The sequence below is a fragment of the Leptonychotes weddellii genome, chromosome 2 (assembly GCF_054177405.1).
Source record: "Leptonychotes weddellii isolate Sample4059 chromosome 2, ASM5417740v2, whole genome shotgun sequence".
Taxonomy (NCBI): Eukaryota; Metazoa; Chordata; class Mammalia; order Carnivora; family Phocidae; genus Leptonychotes; species Leptonychotes weddellii.
In genome coordinates this window covers 74,310,486-74,326,655 of record NC_138370.1, presented here as the reverse complement: position 1 = coordinate 74,326,655, position 16,170 = coordinate 74,310,486, and the positions used below count along the sequence as shown (strand labels likewise).

General features: G+C 40.6%; 1 long non-coding RNA gene across 1 annotated transcript in view; it reads right to left on the bottom strand.

Moving 5' to 3' along the window:
* Nucleotides 1-2,691: 2,691 nt before the first annotated feature.
* LOC145720118 (uncharacterized) overlaps nucleotides 2,692-16,170 on the bottom strand; it is a 151,830-nt gene continuing 138,351 nt past the window's right edge. The window contains exons 2-3 of the long non-coding RNA XR_014142864.1: nucleotides 3,920-3,975; nucleotides 2,692-3,825 (exon numbers count right to left, since the gene is read on the bottom strand). This is a non-coding gene — a long non-coding RNA (uncharacterized LOC145720118). The remainder of the gene's footprint in view (nucleotides 3,826-3,919; nucleotides 3,976-16,170) is intronic.

The window sequence follows — 16,170 nt, the reverse complement described above, 5'->3', positions numbered from 1 at the left end:
ATTATACTCCTTTTATTATGAATATTATGAGTCATCGTCACAAGTTAAAGGACAGACCTGAACAATCATCCTCAGTCAATGATCCCTATTCAAGTTCAAGAAGCTTCCTAGCTTCATAAAAATTAATATAAAAACACATAAAATTTCAGAAGAAGATTACCAACTTAAATCTTTCTTGGCCCATATATTTGCTTTCTGACTCAGACTTTCTTTAAATAATTGGGCTCTCCCATGGGAGTCTGGAGGTCTAGTGGCTTTCTTCTCTGTATGTGACTCCTTCAAATCAAGCCTCACAGTCACTATCTCAATGTCTCCCACATGAGGCACAAGGAAGGAGACCTAACATATTAGAACATTGCACAATGACTTCTGACATTCATTTCCTGATTTGTGGGTAATTTTTCCCCAAATTTGATTAATTTTTTTAAAAAGACAAATGTATATTTTCTACCTAGAAACAACCCAATCAAACTTACTGAAGTATTTCCACAGCCCATAAAATTCAGCTTCAACATTTATTGACTTTTCTGGACCTCGAAATGTCCCTGTTAGTTTCTAAAACCAAAAAGTTGAAGAAGTAGGATTGAAAAAAAAAAAAATAGCATCCACCTAAATATGAATGACCACATATAGATCACATATTCACCAGGCATTGAATAATTGCTTACTTTTAGTAAAACAAACTCCAGTGGCAGTGATAGGGAAAATTATGCGTTCCACGATAAAAATATGCTGCCATTTTATGATGCAAATTTTTCCAGAGTTGGCAACATTCTTTTTTTTTATTTTTAACACTTTTCTTACTCTTTTACCTCATTTCTACTTGTTGGCAGTGGTCCTGAACACTGAAAGCTTAAACTCCAAAGGGAACATGTATACTTAGCCCAGAATCAACCTGAATTCAGTGTCCGGCCAAGGGCTGATTCTCTCTCACACGCGAAGACACCCGAGTCCCCAAGTTCCTGCATTCCTCCCTTATCTGGTAAAATTAACTTGGTGGAGAACGGACAGCTATGTTTATTCCCCTCATACAACCCGGGTTTGAAAAGTCCTTTCACTGAGAGCACTGAAAATGTTATACAGTTTAATAATAAAAAGAAAACAAGGAGAAAACACAGTATTCGTGGGTCTCATGCTGACTTTTATAAAGAAGTTGGAAATGATCATTTTAAAAAATAAATGAATCAAGTGTGTTTTGCAAGTTAAAAAAAAAAAAAAGCTCTTTATACAAGTAAATGTTACCTTAGGTTAAATGTCTACTGCTTCTTTAGCTATTATGTGAAACTGAACTCATTTATATCTTATACACTTATTTTAAACCAATGTATTAAACTAAAGTAGGTTCTATATTTGTGCTAATTTTAAAAAGTCAAAAAATGTCCAGAGTAAAGAGAAGATAATATCATAGACTCCCTGTGAGGAATATACCCCTTAAAAGACTGTTAGAGAGCAAAAGAAAAATTGGGAATTGAGCAATGGTCTTCTGATGTCATTAATTGCATTAGCTACTTGAAAAATGTACACTTAATGGAGTCTGGTTTTTCTTTAATAGCAATACTTCGGGGCCTGAGATATCTAGGTATCAACTTTTTCTTTGCTTTTCGTGCAAGCCTACATTGGAAACACTCTAATTAGGAATCTCTCTTGCTCTTTTGCTCCACAAGTAAACTCAAAAAAACCAAAAAAACAAAGGATTTCCTTTGCTGCCCTTTCTCACCTACACGTTGGACAACCTGTTTCTGCCCTCACCACTCCCTTCAACTGCTCTCACTAATGTTACCAGTAACCAACTCATGGCTAAATTTGTGAACACCTTACAGGCTGTCCCTTTCCCTCATCACTTGTCCCACGGGGCTGCACAAGTATGACCTTCTCTAAGAAGGCTTACCCAAACCATGCCCCGGCGGCGACCTTGGGCGTTCCATCCTCTGTCTTCCTGGAGCACCTTTGTCTGATCTAAGAGAATTTCCACGTAGCAAGGCACCCATTTAGTTGTTCCCCCACCTCTTGATTATGAACCATGCCGGTACGGGTTTTAGCCTTATTTATCTTGACACCCACATCGCCTACCCAGTGTCTAAACCTTGGCTGGCAAACTGTGCCCTCTTTTCAATCTCAGGGGGTAGAGCTGCAAATCCTGGATGCTGCATGGTGGTTACTTCTCACGGCATTAAGACAGAGAGGTTTTGCCCAACGTCTTTCGAGGCAAAGTTCTCATCCATACATTCCTCATCCCAAGCCAAGAGGATCCTATTTCGGACCGCTGTGTCAAATATCTCAGGGCTCCGTTTGTACCTGAACTGGAGCCTGCACAGAAATGAGGTGCATGGAGGCTAGGGCAGAGGAAGGACTGCCGAAGCCTAGGAAGTTTCCAAAATAAATCCACTTTTCCTGCCTGCTTCCCCTTCTCTATGCATTTTCATCGCTTTCAGAAGCACTGACACCTCCTAGCCATCTAATCAAGACAAATCTTTTATGCGGTAATTAAAATACAGCTCATCTTCAAGGGGAACAGAAAAACAAAGGCTGAAACAATTAGCTGACTGCGCCAAACAGCATGGTTCGCCTTCCCCCCACCCTACCCCCCCATCGCCCCTGCCCCTACCCTCTCTTCTCCCTCCTTCCTCCAACTGCTTGCTTTTAAGTATTTTCACAGGAAGGAAAACTTCATTTTGCTGAAAGGTAAGAAACTGAACAACACTTAGACTAGGAAATAGTTTAATTGAATTTCATATGAAAAATGCTTAGTACTGTTTAAGACAAACATCAGGTTCCCTGCTCGACTGGAATTGCATTAGGCAAGAAAGGGAGTCAGAGGTACGTGCTAATCTGCTATGGTCAGGTTAGAACAGAATATTGCATTAGCATGCAAAAGGACACAGGCCAGCAAGACAGGGAGAGACAAGCCTTCCCAGAATAAAGACTGCAGCACGAGAGGGAAATTGTACTAGTAATAACTCAGAAGGTGGAAAATGAACTTGTACCTCATAAGGCTGTGTGGGCCTTGATTACATTAGCGCTACTTGGGATTTTATGCAGTATATTCATTTTTATTGTATTACTTTTGGAATAGTCTGTAAAAGGCCAGTGTTTTATTTGGCACCCTGAGCCACCTGTCTTTTCTACAACATCCTCTCCCAGCACGTTCAAGCGTTAGCATTCAGGTTTTCTAAAATCTTTTAACCATTGATGGCTGCCAGCAGTCAAATTAAATTCAAAGGGTTTAGTATAGCTCCAGGTTTTAGCTATATAATTTACTAAGAATGCCCAAAGCACTTGCAATCTAATTTGCAGTTCAGCAATGAATACCATTTCCTAACGAAATCTACCTGAGATTTCCTTTTGAGGCTCTGGAAAAAAATACACTTGTGACACCTGTGTGTCTTCCTTCTGGCATTGACCCAAAAAACCAACCTGCCAAGAGAACGCTATACCTTGTGCAAGGGGGCACAGGAGAGAAAGGAATCACGGGAACGGATTTGTTTTTATTGCCAGGTTATCTGAGCCAATACAGCCACTCTATATTGCTTTTTCAAATTTAGATTTTTTTTTTTCAATATCTTCTAAGTCCAATATTAGTGCTATATCCTTTAGACCTTCACTAGCAACCGGCATGGACTTTACCAAAATCTTGGCTTTCTGATAGATGATCGATAGACAGACAGACAGACAGATGATAGGTACCAATACAGAAAAACCCAGACTTGATCATTTCATAACTCGTTGGTCTATTTTCCGTGGCTGACCAGAGTGTCGATTCCTAATCCTAGTGCTAATTTCATTTCCGTCACTTACTCCAGAAGCACCACTGTCTCTATTTCACCCCTATGGAAGGGAAAGAAAGCAGAAAGTTACTGTTCAAGGTCTACAGCTAACATACAGTATTATTTTGTCTTATAAAAAGATAGTTCTCTCTTACCTGAGATTAAGGCATGAGGAATCCTTGAAAAGTGTTTTCGGAAGCTTCTGTGAAAGCTGAAAACATAAAATATTATTTAACTTTTATTTTTAAATTTAATCTCTCTTCCTGGTATATAGGAATTCTGATTCCTAGTGTCAAAGTGATAATGACAAAGCAGCTAAGAGAAATTGCAGCTAACTGTTGCCAGGTGAAATCTAAAAAAAATAAAATAAAATCTTATAAGCATTCCCTATCACAGAGACAGTGATTCCTCACCAGGGAAGGAAGCTGGAGAAATAAAATCACCAGGCCGAATTAATTTAGTTAACAAATGGCATAATTCGGCAGCCTGTTAGAAAAGCCAGAGTTGTTAGCTATAGCCACAACAGCGTTAATCACTCACCATCGAGCCAACTCAAGGTAACTAGAAATCAAGCCATTAAGGTATAAATTGGAAAAAACCAAGTTCGTAATGACTCAAATTATCTAAATCGGGTTGTTGATCTCTCACTTTCCACTCAATAGGCCCCCTTGTACCTTATAATAAACTCTATAGTTTATAAAATTTGAAAATACTAATGGAGAAGCATTTTTAATGTTTTTAAAGTCTATCAAAATATCAGCGGTTGAAAGGGAACAGAGGCATCCCAAAACAAGAAGAGCAGAAGCTAAGACCGTATGAGCGCCAGCCCCCAGGTCACACCTCCCATTGCTAAACCCTCTCCCCCACACAGACTCGGAAGGATGCCTCAAGTATCCAAAAGTATGGCAGAATGTGCAATAAAATATTTTGATTTTTCATTTTCTATTACCATGGCATACAAAACATAACGTATTGAGTAAAAATGGAAAATGAATCTGCTTTTCAAGCATCACCTTGCTCCTCAGTCCTAACGGAACGGATCTCCACCCACTTCAGTTAACAACAAGAACCTGTATTTGTTTGTAGAGCACCAGACAGAAAATTAATGTAGTCAGCTGTTCACTTTCCAATTAATTTAGTGAGGCGGCAACTAAATAATCCAATTCTATCAAGTCTGAACATAAAAATATCAGCTGCACAGCACTTAGAAACAGGAGAAGGAAGAGAAGTAACTAGCATTTTTAAATACCCTCTACATCAGGCACTTCGCTAGGCCCTTGCTCGCATTTATTTTCATCCTCACAGGAACACTGAAAGGAAGGAATTATTATCTCCATTTTACATAAACTCCCCCTTACATACAAAATTTAAATAACTTGCCCCAGGATCACAGAACGAGTGTGGTAACACCGGGACGATGCCCGAGGTCTCTCTGACTCCTTGAGTTAAAATGGAAATAAATGGGGGCGCCTGGGTGGCTCAGTCGTTAAGTGACTGTCTTCAGCTCAGGTCATGATCCCGGGGTCCTGGGATCGAGCCCCGCGTCGGGCTCCCTGCTCAGCGGGGACCCTGTTTCTCCCTCTGCCACTCCCCCTGCTTGTGTTCCCTCTCTCGCTGTGTCTCTCTCTGTCAAATAAATAAAAATCTTTTAAAAAATAAAATGGAAATAAATGAATGATCAAAATCATGACACATTTTGTATGATTATACACTAGATGAGTCTCTGTACTTAGTATTTTTAGTAATTCTGTTTAACTGTTACATTTCTTTGCTTTTACCTTACTGTGATCTTATTCTTGGGTATAGTCATTTATTTCTTAAGAAACAAGAAGTTCATCTGTCTCCATTCCTTTCCCTTCCTTCATCTGCACCCTTTCCCTTCTTCACTGACTTGTTTATATCCCCTGAAGATCCAGGCGGGCAGGATGACAAAGAGTATGACTTGATGGGAATTAATGAATTGTGTTTAATGAAAAATTAATTCTGAATACAGATTGTTACACTTTATGGATGCTTCTCATGCATTTGTGATTAGAATAACTTTACAGAGGATTAAGGCCCAATAAAACCCCACAACATGTACAGTGTATGTGTCAGACATCTAAAAATTCTTGAGAAAGCAATTATACTGAGTGCTGTCTAATAATAAATCCAAATGGACAGCTCTGATACGAATGGAGTATCCTAACAACACTACCCCCACCTGACTCTGCATTGCAATCTTTGCTAGACTCTCTGCAAAAGAACAGATGTTCTGCTTTGGGTTGAGAAATCAACAGTTACCATTCATATGTTACAAAAATGCAAGGGCCTAGTGCCGCTGTTTTAAGGATGCTAATTAATTCTAGCCCTTATGCTCCAATATTCTTGCAGTTTCAATCAACCACATTCTCATAGGACTTTGGTCCCAACATTTCCTTTGAAAGCCTATGGGGAAAAGCAACTAGGAAATGTACACTTCACGGACCCGGGGGGAAGAAAAGGATTAATCTGATATGCTCTGATTTCGTCTATTTCTCATAAGGTTCTCACTGCTGTCCTCTCTGTTGTATTGATTTGAACAGGTAGGCACAGCCCGGATGACAAATTTAACTGAAATCAAACCTGGAGATGCCTTTGGTCATACTTTTTTCCATTTATTTACCACTGAAACACAGAAACACAGGCTAATTTTGGAAGCTGCATAGGAAGAGCTATTTATTGAATCTGTTTCTGGGTTGGTTGGTTGGTTTGTTTGCTTTTATGTCTAGTGTTGACTATGCATCATACCCAGCTAGTATGGTGAAAATGCAGGTTCCTGGGCTTCAAAGCACACAGATCCGCGGATCTGTGAAAGTACTGGGGTATCTGCAATCTTTAAATAAATGCCCTATTCTGAAGCAGATGATCCGGGGACCTTGGGAAATGCTGTGTGCATCCGCATGCACTCCTGAACTCGGACGTTAACAATCTGTGTGACCTTTGCCCCAGATGAGAGTGCTCAAGCAAAAATGGTGCCATGGGTCAAGGATGGTATAAAGATCCCATTCCATTTACTTTAACGGACTCTGTTCTCATCCTGGCCCCACAGACATCCTTCCCACCAGAGTGTCCCATAGTGTCCTGTGGTTTGAATCACCTGGGGTGATGAAAATCCCTGGGACCTCGGACGGAGTCCAGTGATTTGCTTTTTTAACAAGCATGTCAGGCAAATGTTACACACCCTAAGATTTGCTATGCCGCTACATAACACCAAAGCAAGTATGCCCAGGAAAAGAGCATTAGCTAAGGAGTCAGCCAGACCTGGGTTGGAATCCTAGACATTTTACGTATAACTGCCTGACTTGGGCAAGTTCCTGAACCTTGACTTGATCACTGTGAGCTTTATAATCACCTCCCTGTAAATTTGGGATAATAGTGTCACCTTCCAAATTGTTGTGAGAATTAAATATGATCATGTATGTCAAGACGTAGGACACAGAGTACAAATCTGAAAACAGTAGGAGCGAGGGGTTTCACATTTGTGTGTTGCCCACTCATTTGAGGAAAAGGGTCTGTCACCCTTTTCCAACAATTATTTGCATGAGTTGATATACAAGATTCTTTTGGTGTTTTGCTGAAGGAGAGCAAGGAATTATTTTTTGTTTTAGGAGAGTTTGAGAGGGGTTTGGGAAAGAAGAGGGAGAAATGAACACGGGGAAGGTAATAAGGGACATATCGCCATCCTGCCACTTGACTTCATATTGTACCCCAAGTTGGGGAGGACACAGTCTGAAGGAGCTGGGTTTTTTTAAAGATTTTATTTATTTATTTGAGAGAGAGAAAGAGAGAGGGAGAACATGACTGGGGTGAAGGGCAGAGGGAGAAGCAGGCTCCCGCTGAGCAAGGAGCCCGACGCGGGACTCGATCCTGGGACTCTGGGATCATGACCTGAGCCGAAGGCAGATGCTTAACCAACTGAGCCACCCAGGCATGCTGAAAAAGCTGTTTTCTAAAGAGACTTTTGTGACTGTATACCCAAGTTGTGATGTTTTAGGGCCCAAGTGAGGCAAAGAAATGAAGAGAGCCGTTCTCCATTTCTGTGTAGAATCCACTGGCACTCAGAAGCCTAAAGATGGGCATCAGTAGAAGAACCAAAAGACAGCACTCAGCATCAGTGACCTCGCAGCTGCCACCATTACAAATGGCAATGGAGAGACCCCAGTTGGATGGCTTTGAGGGCTGGGGGTGAAGGGGTCACCACAGAAAGCAAAGAAAACAGTCAGTCATGCGCTTAATTCCTAAAGCTGAAAGTTCAGTTGTCAGTACATGCCTGACTTCCCTCGGGAACCCCCACACACCTGGAGAGGTCTTTGCAGGGAAGCTCAATGCCATGCAGGAGCAGATCAAGGCTGGGAGCAAGAGCTCCAGGTCTTGCTATCTAACCTGCCTTGCTTTGCATCCAGAGATGGGTAAGTAGTCACAGTAACAATTTTCATTATAAATGCCTGTTATCGGTCCCAAGGGGGGCCAGCCCAGCAAGAGCAGAGAGAAGTAAATGTGTTTTTTCTCTGTCAGAACTAAATGTCAAAAGCTCAAATGGTGTGGTAACTATCATTTCTCTGCATGGGTTTAGTTAGCACTGGCCTCAAACTATTTTAACCTATATATGATACAGTCTCCTCACCTGTGAATTGACAGAGATGCTCAAGGCTTAATATCTGAAGATAAAAATAGCTCAAGATGATATATAGAAGGCATCTAAAAGCATCAAAAATTGAGGGTTTTGGTCAATATCTGATGGTCAGCACAGCCATCTGTGAATTATATTATATTCAGATGGGTAGTAGGAAGGATAAGAAACTCTGTGGGTCTTACTCTGCCAAGAACAAGCTGAGCGACCTTGAGCAAGTCCTTTGCACTCCACGAGCCCCACTTCCCTCCTCCGTAAAAGGAAGAGGTCTATTTTGTCCAGAGGGTTCAAGGTAGAAGGTATCAGGTCTTGAGAAGAGCAGCTAAAAATATGATCTCCTTGTGCTGCCAAGGGAGTTACATCACCGCACACTTACAAGAATCCAAATGTTGACTGAGATCTTCTGCAAGCAAAAAGAAACACTGAAAAGCCTTGTCAGGCATTCTGTAGTCGTTTGGTAATGCAGATTTGAATGTGTCTATCTTGAGCATACCCAGATGTTTATATCATTTGGATGTGTGTTAAAAAGTTTATGTTTCCCTGAATGAGCTGCACCCAGGCCCCTTTCGGTCATTAAAGCCACAGTAAAGAGTGGAGGAACAGGGCAGGGTAGCTCCACAGTGAGAATGACACACGGGAGTCACCAGCTTATTGAAGACACTGGTCATTTGAGTTCAGTCCTCTGTGTTCATTCATTAATTCGTCAACAAATATTTACTGTGTACATTTCCTAACCTGGGCACTGGGCAAAGATGTGGGAAATGCAAAGGTGTTACCCTTGCCTTCCCTGAATGTGAAATCTCGTTTGAAGAGAGAGGTATCCAAGCAATTATAAAACAAAGTCGATGACAAGCGTCACATGATTCTAGGCAATAAGTACCATTTATGCAGGGCATTCCAAATGTATTCAATGTCTTTTTTCAGTTAAATGAGGCATCAGCTGTAGATGGAGTGCTCCACAGTTTCTCCAGTGAAAGGGGAATTTGAGCTGGATAGAACGGATGAATGTAGAGAGAGGAAGTTCACTCTAGGAAGGGAAATTAGCATAAACAAAGGCACTGAGTTGGGAAATCCCAAAGCCACCAGAACAAAGCAGGTGAAATCCCACACTGTTGCTCAATGTGGGAACCACCTACAGGTCCCTGCGTACTATTTCTATGCCTCACAAAGGGGAGCCCATCAAATTGATTATTATAAACAGCTCCCTGACACCAATTGCTTGTTTCTTTAGCCAGAATTACTCATTTCATTGACTTAAGTGGTTAGTTGCCAGACTACAGTCTAGAGATCCGTAGATCCAATCTTTCCACTAACACAAGGAAAAATGAAAAAAACACTTCTCATTTTTGCTCACATCCAGTAAGAACAGAACAGTGTATGGCCCCCACTGCCTTCTTAGCTTTGGTGGACCTTCTGCCTTTAGCCAACCTGATAGTTTTAATCCGTAGTGAAGCCTTCGGGGTATGTCAGGAGCAAGAGTGGTGAAAAGCCAAACCATGGGGCTTCCCAGTGGAAAACAGATTGACATATCTGGATTGAGCAGTATGTCATTGTTCTGCTGAGCCTGTAAGAAATGTTGCTAACCATTGGCCATGGGTGATACCATATCCCTACTATTACCTTTCTTTGCAGATTACAAAGACCTTTAAAATGACATTAGCAGCTGCTGGGGCTGGACATAAACTCAGAACTAACACCAACCAGAAATGTAAACATTAGGATAAGCAAATATGTTCCCCAGAAGAGATAGCCTTCAAACCATACATCTAGCCATACCCTCCCTCCCAACTGAGTTGAATTCATCTTATTTAGTAAGTGGGAGCCTAAAATAATCCTCATTATTTTATATATTTTTCAGTAGTTTGAGTACTCTAAATTATACAAAGCTTTTTACAAATCAATGATCTTTGCAAGGTTTCTATTTCAATGACCTTCTGGAACACGGCAGGTCTATTATTTTAAAGTTTGGTGTTTGTTCGTTCACCTTACACTTTCTACCCTTTGACAAGTTTCTCTCAATTGGCAGTTTCTATTTATATTTCAACATATTAGTATAACAAATTTAAATAAAATCCTCCACTTGTATCATTAATTAGCATTTGGCAATGGGCCTAATTATCTGCCCTTGGCAGCAAAATGATTTAAGTATCTAAAAGGTTATTTTTATCATTTATTAAGAATGCCTGTTAGCAAACTATTACCACCAACTTCTCAACAAGGGGATTCGGCAGATTCTAGCATAGTTCTTAACGCACCTCTCCACGTTCTGCTGAGTAACTGGCAGTCAGTGTGGTCAGTTTTTCTAGCAAATGAGGAAGGTCTGTGTGAATAAAAGGGCATTTAAATGATTAAAAAAAATTTAAGTTGCAATGATTTAAAATACTGTTGCTGATCTGTGCTGGAACTTGAGGAAACAAAGTTTTCTCCTCATCTTCAATAGTTTAGCCAACTATGAGCAGGGATTTATTTAACCAGCAGAAGTCCTAATCTGTACTCTTCTAACTAAGAAGCTAAATGTACTTCTTCAAACACCCTGACTGAACATGAACTGCACTAAGCCTGGAAAACTTTTGCTTTATAACGATGAACTCTCATTGCTAGGTCTCCTGCTCACTACATATTTCCAGCAACTAGCCCAGTGCCTGGAATATAATGAATTCTCAATAGATATCTGTTACGCAGGGGCACCTCAGTGGCTCAGTCAGTTAAGCAACTGACTCTTGATTTTCGCTCAGGTCCCGATCTTGGGGTCATGGAATCGAGCCCCGCATCCCGTTCCATAGTCAGTGAGGAGTCTGCTTGAGATTCTCTCTCTCCCCCCACTCACTCTCACTCTCTCTAAATAAGCAAATAAATTTTTAAAAATCTTTTTTTAAAAATCTGTTATGTAATAAAGGGAAGAATATCAATTTACCATATGCTTCTTAAGAGAGAGAATGACTTAAAAATGAAGTGAATTGGGGCATCTGGGTGGCACCTCAGTTGAACATCTGACTCTTGATTTCGGCTCAGGCTATGGTCTCAGGGTTGTGAGATCGAGCTCCTTGTTGGGCTCCATGCTGAGCACGGAGCCTGCTTGGGATTCTCTCTCTCTCTCTCCCCCTCTCTATGCCCCCCCAACTCGAAAGAAAGAAAGAAAGAAAGAAAGAAAGAAAGAAAGAAAGAAAGAAAGAAAGAAAGAAAGAAAGGAAGGAAGAAAGAAAGAAGTGAATTGCCATATATTTTGCACTTGTTCGTGATTCCATTTAAATATGAGTTATAGCTATAAGACCTGAAGAGTATGGAGGAAATACTTTTGGAGCAAGTGATGTAGTAAATCTTGGAAAATCAGCCTTGGTGACAGTATATTTTCAAGATCTTCTATAAATTAATATACATCCTGTATAAAATGAAAAAAATATATTCATTTGCTGTGACTCTTCCAGGCACACTGTTTTGTGGTTTTCTGACTCATCACGGAGAATTAGAAATAATGTTCCATGAACACAATGCTCTGGTGACTAGAATAAAGACCCTGAATATTGCAAATAGAGAATTTGATTTACCAGAGACTCTCCTGGGCTTTGGGCATATAAGTATTTCTTGAGCAAAGAGACTGAAGACAGATAGACTTCCTTCAGGAAACTCACAACCCGGTTGCCTTCAATAAGAATCTCAGAAGGGAGAAAAGGAAAATAGGGACATGAAGAGTAATCTGTGTTTCAATAAAACCTTCAGGAAAGAAAGAGAAACTAGAAACTTCCAAGATAGGCCAGAAGGGGAAACTATGTGATAGAATGCATTTACACCTGGCGGAGCCTCAAACTCCAGGGGGTGGGGGGAATGTAATCCACCTCCACCCTCAGTCATAGGTACACGGTCATTCAGTTTTAGCAAAAAAAGAAAAAAAAAATCCAAATATGGAAGGAAATAAAAAGCGGCCTGTGCCATTTTGTGAATAAAATTATCATTATTGATCACCAGCTGTGCCAGATGACATTGTATTTCATACATTCGTGGCATTTCGTTTTTCTACACCATCTTTTAAATAGTAAATGAGACCCCATCGTTTATACTATCGTTACGGTTCCCTGTCACTGAAGACATAATGGCATTTGACATCTTTAAACTTTGCCATTTAGAGTTACAAGTCAGTACCATAGACGAGTCCAGGAAGTCTTTCCATGTGATATTTTCCCCCCATTGGGAAAGTGGAAACGTGAACATTTTATCCTAGAATCTTATCGATTACAAAATTTCAATTCTTGAGTTATGTGGGGGCCTTGCAGGTTTAGAGGAAATTGGGAAATCTGAAACAATATCAAGATGCTTTGTGATTTACTCCTTATCATGCTCAGATTTCCTCTCCGCCATCTGTGGAAATTCTGAGAACCATGGTCCCTGCATAATTCAATCCGCTGGTTTCCCATCCTTCTCCCTTCTTTCCCATGCGGCCATTCTGTTGGTTCAGACATACAAATCCTTGGGGACATAATTAAGGAGGCACGAGATGCTTTCATCAAAGGGCAGTTCATCTGCTACAGCTCTGCTTCTGTTCGTGCAGGTTAACTACTTGGTAGTCCTTTCATGTCCCAGAGTCAACCTGTGTTTAAAGGATGGAGGTGAGTGGGCAGGACAGGGCAGTTTATCTTCGCTGCCTTCTCATTTATGATTGCCTTGCTCTCTCACGTGGCACTACCTCAGCTGATCAAAATCTGGGACCACATATCACCAGAGTCATTGGGATGAAAGGCAAAATACATTCTTTGTTCAATCTACATAACAGCATTTAAAATAATCGGGGCAATAAATCTGATGGAAATATCCAAACATGGAAACGGCTTATCCCAGGGCAGGAATTACTGTCTTCTTTTTTTGCTAGCTTCCCACGGCGGTTACAGACATCTTTGCGATATATGAATATTCTCGATTATCAGCTCAGCCTGTAAAATTGTGTCAGTTCACACACTCCTGCAGCCAACACATCTGTGCTTGCTTTCAAGCAGGGAATGGCCGGTTATCAGCAAGAGAGGCTCAACTCCATTCTACTTCCTGAAATAAGGCCATAACCCTTTGAGAGACTTTGGCATAAAGATGTGTTACTAAAATAGCATTCATCCAAACTGTGCTTTCTCTCTGTCCTTCCTAAAACTCAACACAATCAAATTTTACTAGGTGCCTATCATGTTCTTATAGGGTCAAAGTGAGAAGCTGGCAAAATGAAACAGAAGAGACAGAGGCGGGTAAAACCTCAGGGAGCTGGACTAGAAGAGATGCAACTCTGAAAGAAATCCTGACGATTTCTCAAAATCCCATAAATCAAACCACCGAAATCAAACAAGGACAAAATATGAAAGCAGAAAGTTTTTCACCCATCGAAAAGACATGAAAAGTCAATCAACGTAAATGTGACAGCCCAGGACCCTTAACACAGAAAACCTGAGGCAAAAATCTGTGCCAGAAAGACAGATGGAATTCATCATTCCTTTCAGTTTCCTGAAATACACAGAGCTTTGCAACTGTCCCTCTGAACTATGAGAGTAAAATCATTTAGTGCAGTCATTAAAGGCAAGAGCCATAATGTGTATAACAACCATGTGTAGGTGACAAATTTCTACTGAAAAATACCCAGGATACCTCAAAGTTTGCTGGCAGACTGAACAACAACAACAACAAAACCCTGTACGGGGTTTCCATGTAATGCTGAAAAGCTGCCTGTCTCATCTAAAACTACTGAGAAAACACTCTCAGCCCCAACTTTGCATCACCCGATAAGCATGCAGTGGGGAATGATTTCGTGGAGAAGGACGATTCATGTGCCAAGAGAATAGACATAGGTCTCATTAAACAGTAGAGTTGGTGGGGTTCAGAGGGCAGCAGGGGAGGTTTGGGTAGCTTGTCCATTTTGAGAACAAACTATGGCTTTTCTAGGGGTCTCTGGCATTGAACATTTTTGCTGCAATAAAATGTTGTCTCTGAACAAGTCATTCCAGCACACAACAGCAGGAACTAACAAAGCCTGGATCCAGTGGAGGCCACCTCCTCACCCTGTCCTATTATCTGTGACCAGTGGCCAGTGTTGCTATGACAACTTTTCAAAGTAGCCTTATCAAGGACCAAAAAAAAAAAAAAAAAAAAAAGCAAAACAAAACAAAACCTCCCAGCACAGATTATGCCTACTGGACATGAAAGAGTTGGTCAACTCAGTTAAGGGTAAATGGTCAGGACAGCTCTTAAGCATTATTTAGAAGCCCTCCACCCTCAATTTAAGAAATTGTCTGAAATCTTCACTTATATTGTCATGAAAGTATATAGAAGTTTCTTTATAAACCTTAATACAATAATTACATAGGACCCCAAATTTCTGATTCTTATGACCGAAATGTAATTTTCTCTGTCCCAGTACAAGCATCTCACATTGCAGGAGATTTTTATAGCCCACTTGATACTCAAGCCCCATGAGAGAGGAACTTTGATGCACAGAACCAAGTGGAAAAGGGAGATGAGAAAGTCCTCATACCACAGTGACTCCATGGTCAAGGACAGGCAATCAAAATACGACAGATAATAAAGGACTTTTTCTCCTTTTCCAACTCTACTAAGAAAAAAAATTTACTTCCCTTAGTAATTATTTATTTTCCCGTTTCCACACGTGGTTCTCATGATAATTGCTAACTTTGTGAAATGTTAGAACACTGACACTTATGTTAAAGCAAAGTGCCTTTTGACATTTATGAAGTGCTGATTCTCTATAAATATAGAAAAGTGGTAATCATCACAAGAACTACTCAATGGAATAGATCAATAGTGAAGACAAATACTCTTCTTTCATTGAAATTCAGAAGGCAAAAAATAGGCCATTTTTTATCTCTTTGATAAACTAGCTCTTTCTGTGACTGGCCAAATAAGATTTAAGATCAGAGCTATGACACAGACACAGGGAAATTTTAGGAAGAAAGGAATCATAGGTCAACTTGGTCTATTTCCTCTCCTCGTATAGATCTATATATAGATATATGTGTGCAAACACCTCTGGAGACAGACGGTGGCAACCATACTGTTATTCACATTGTGATCTCTTATTTAAAAAAAAAAAAACACCGATTGTGGGTAGCTTGTAACACAAAGTAAGCAACGATATCGATCACAAAATTGCTGGAAAAGCAGATAAGCTTTGAAGAGTGATTTGGGGAATAGTAAGTGTAAATTGTGCTTGCATTTTCCAGTGACATTTCTTTTTTTCCTCACAACCACAGAACGGTGCTGGAGAAGGCACAGTGTCCATTGACACCACCGTGCAGAGCACACGTAGCCCAAATCAGAAGCTTCTCAAAGGGCTGAAGGTGGACATTTATGTTTCTTGGCCAGTTCCAGTCTCATTAGGCTAGCCCACAGTAGGAGTGGGGTCCAAATATCTATAGACCAGAAAGCAAGCTCTGTAACAGCAGAGGCTGTGTCCATCTCATGAACTCAACTTGAATGCTGAGCTAAGTTTAGCATCTGACAGATCTAGTGGGGCTCTCTGACACCTCCTTCCACCACCCTTCATCATATTTTAATACTTAAAAGCATCAGGGATCTGATTGCCATCCATAAGGTTCCAATTCCCGCATGAGTGATAGAGACCTCTGAAAACATGTCAAGTGGCATCATTCATTTATTGAACAAATATTTACAGACCACCTACCCTACTGATGCCTATGAGAATGTGTGGTATGGTTGTCAAAAGTGTGGCTTCTGGAGCCTGGCTGCCTGATTCAAAACTTGGCTCTGCCA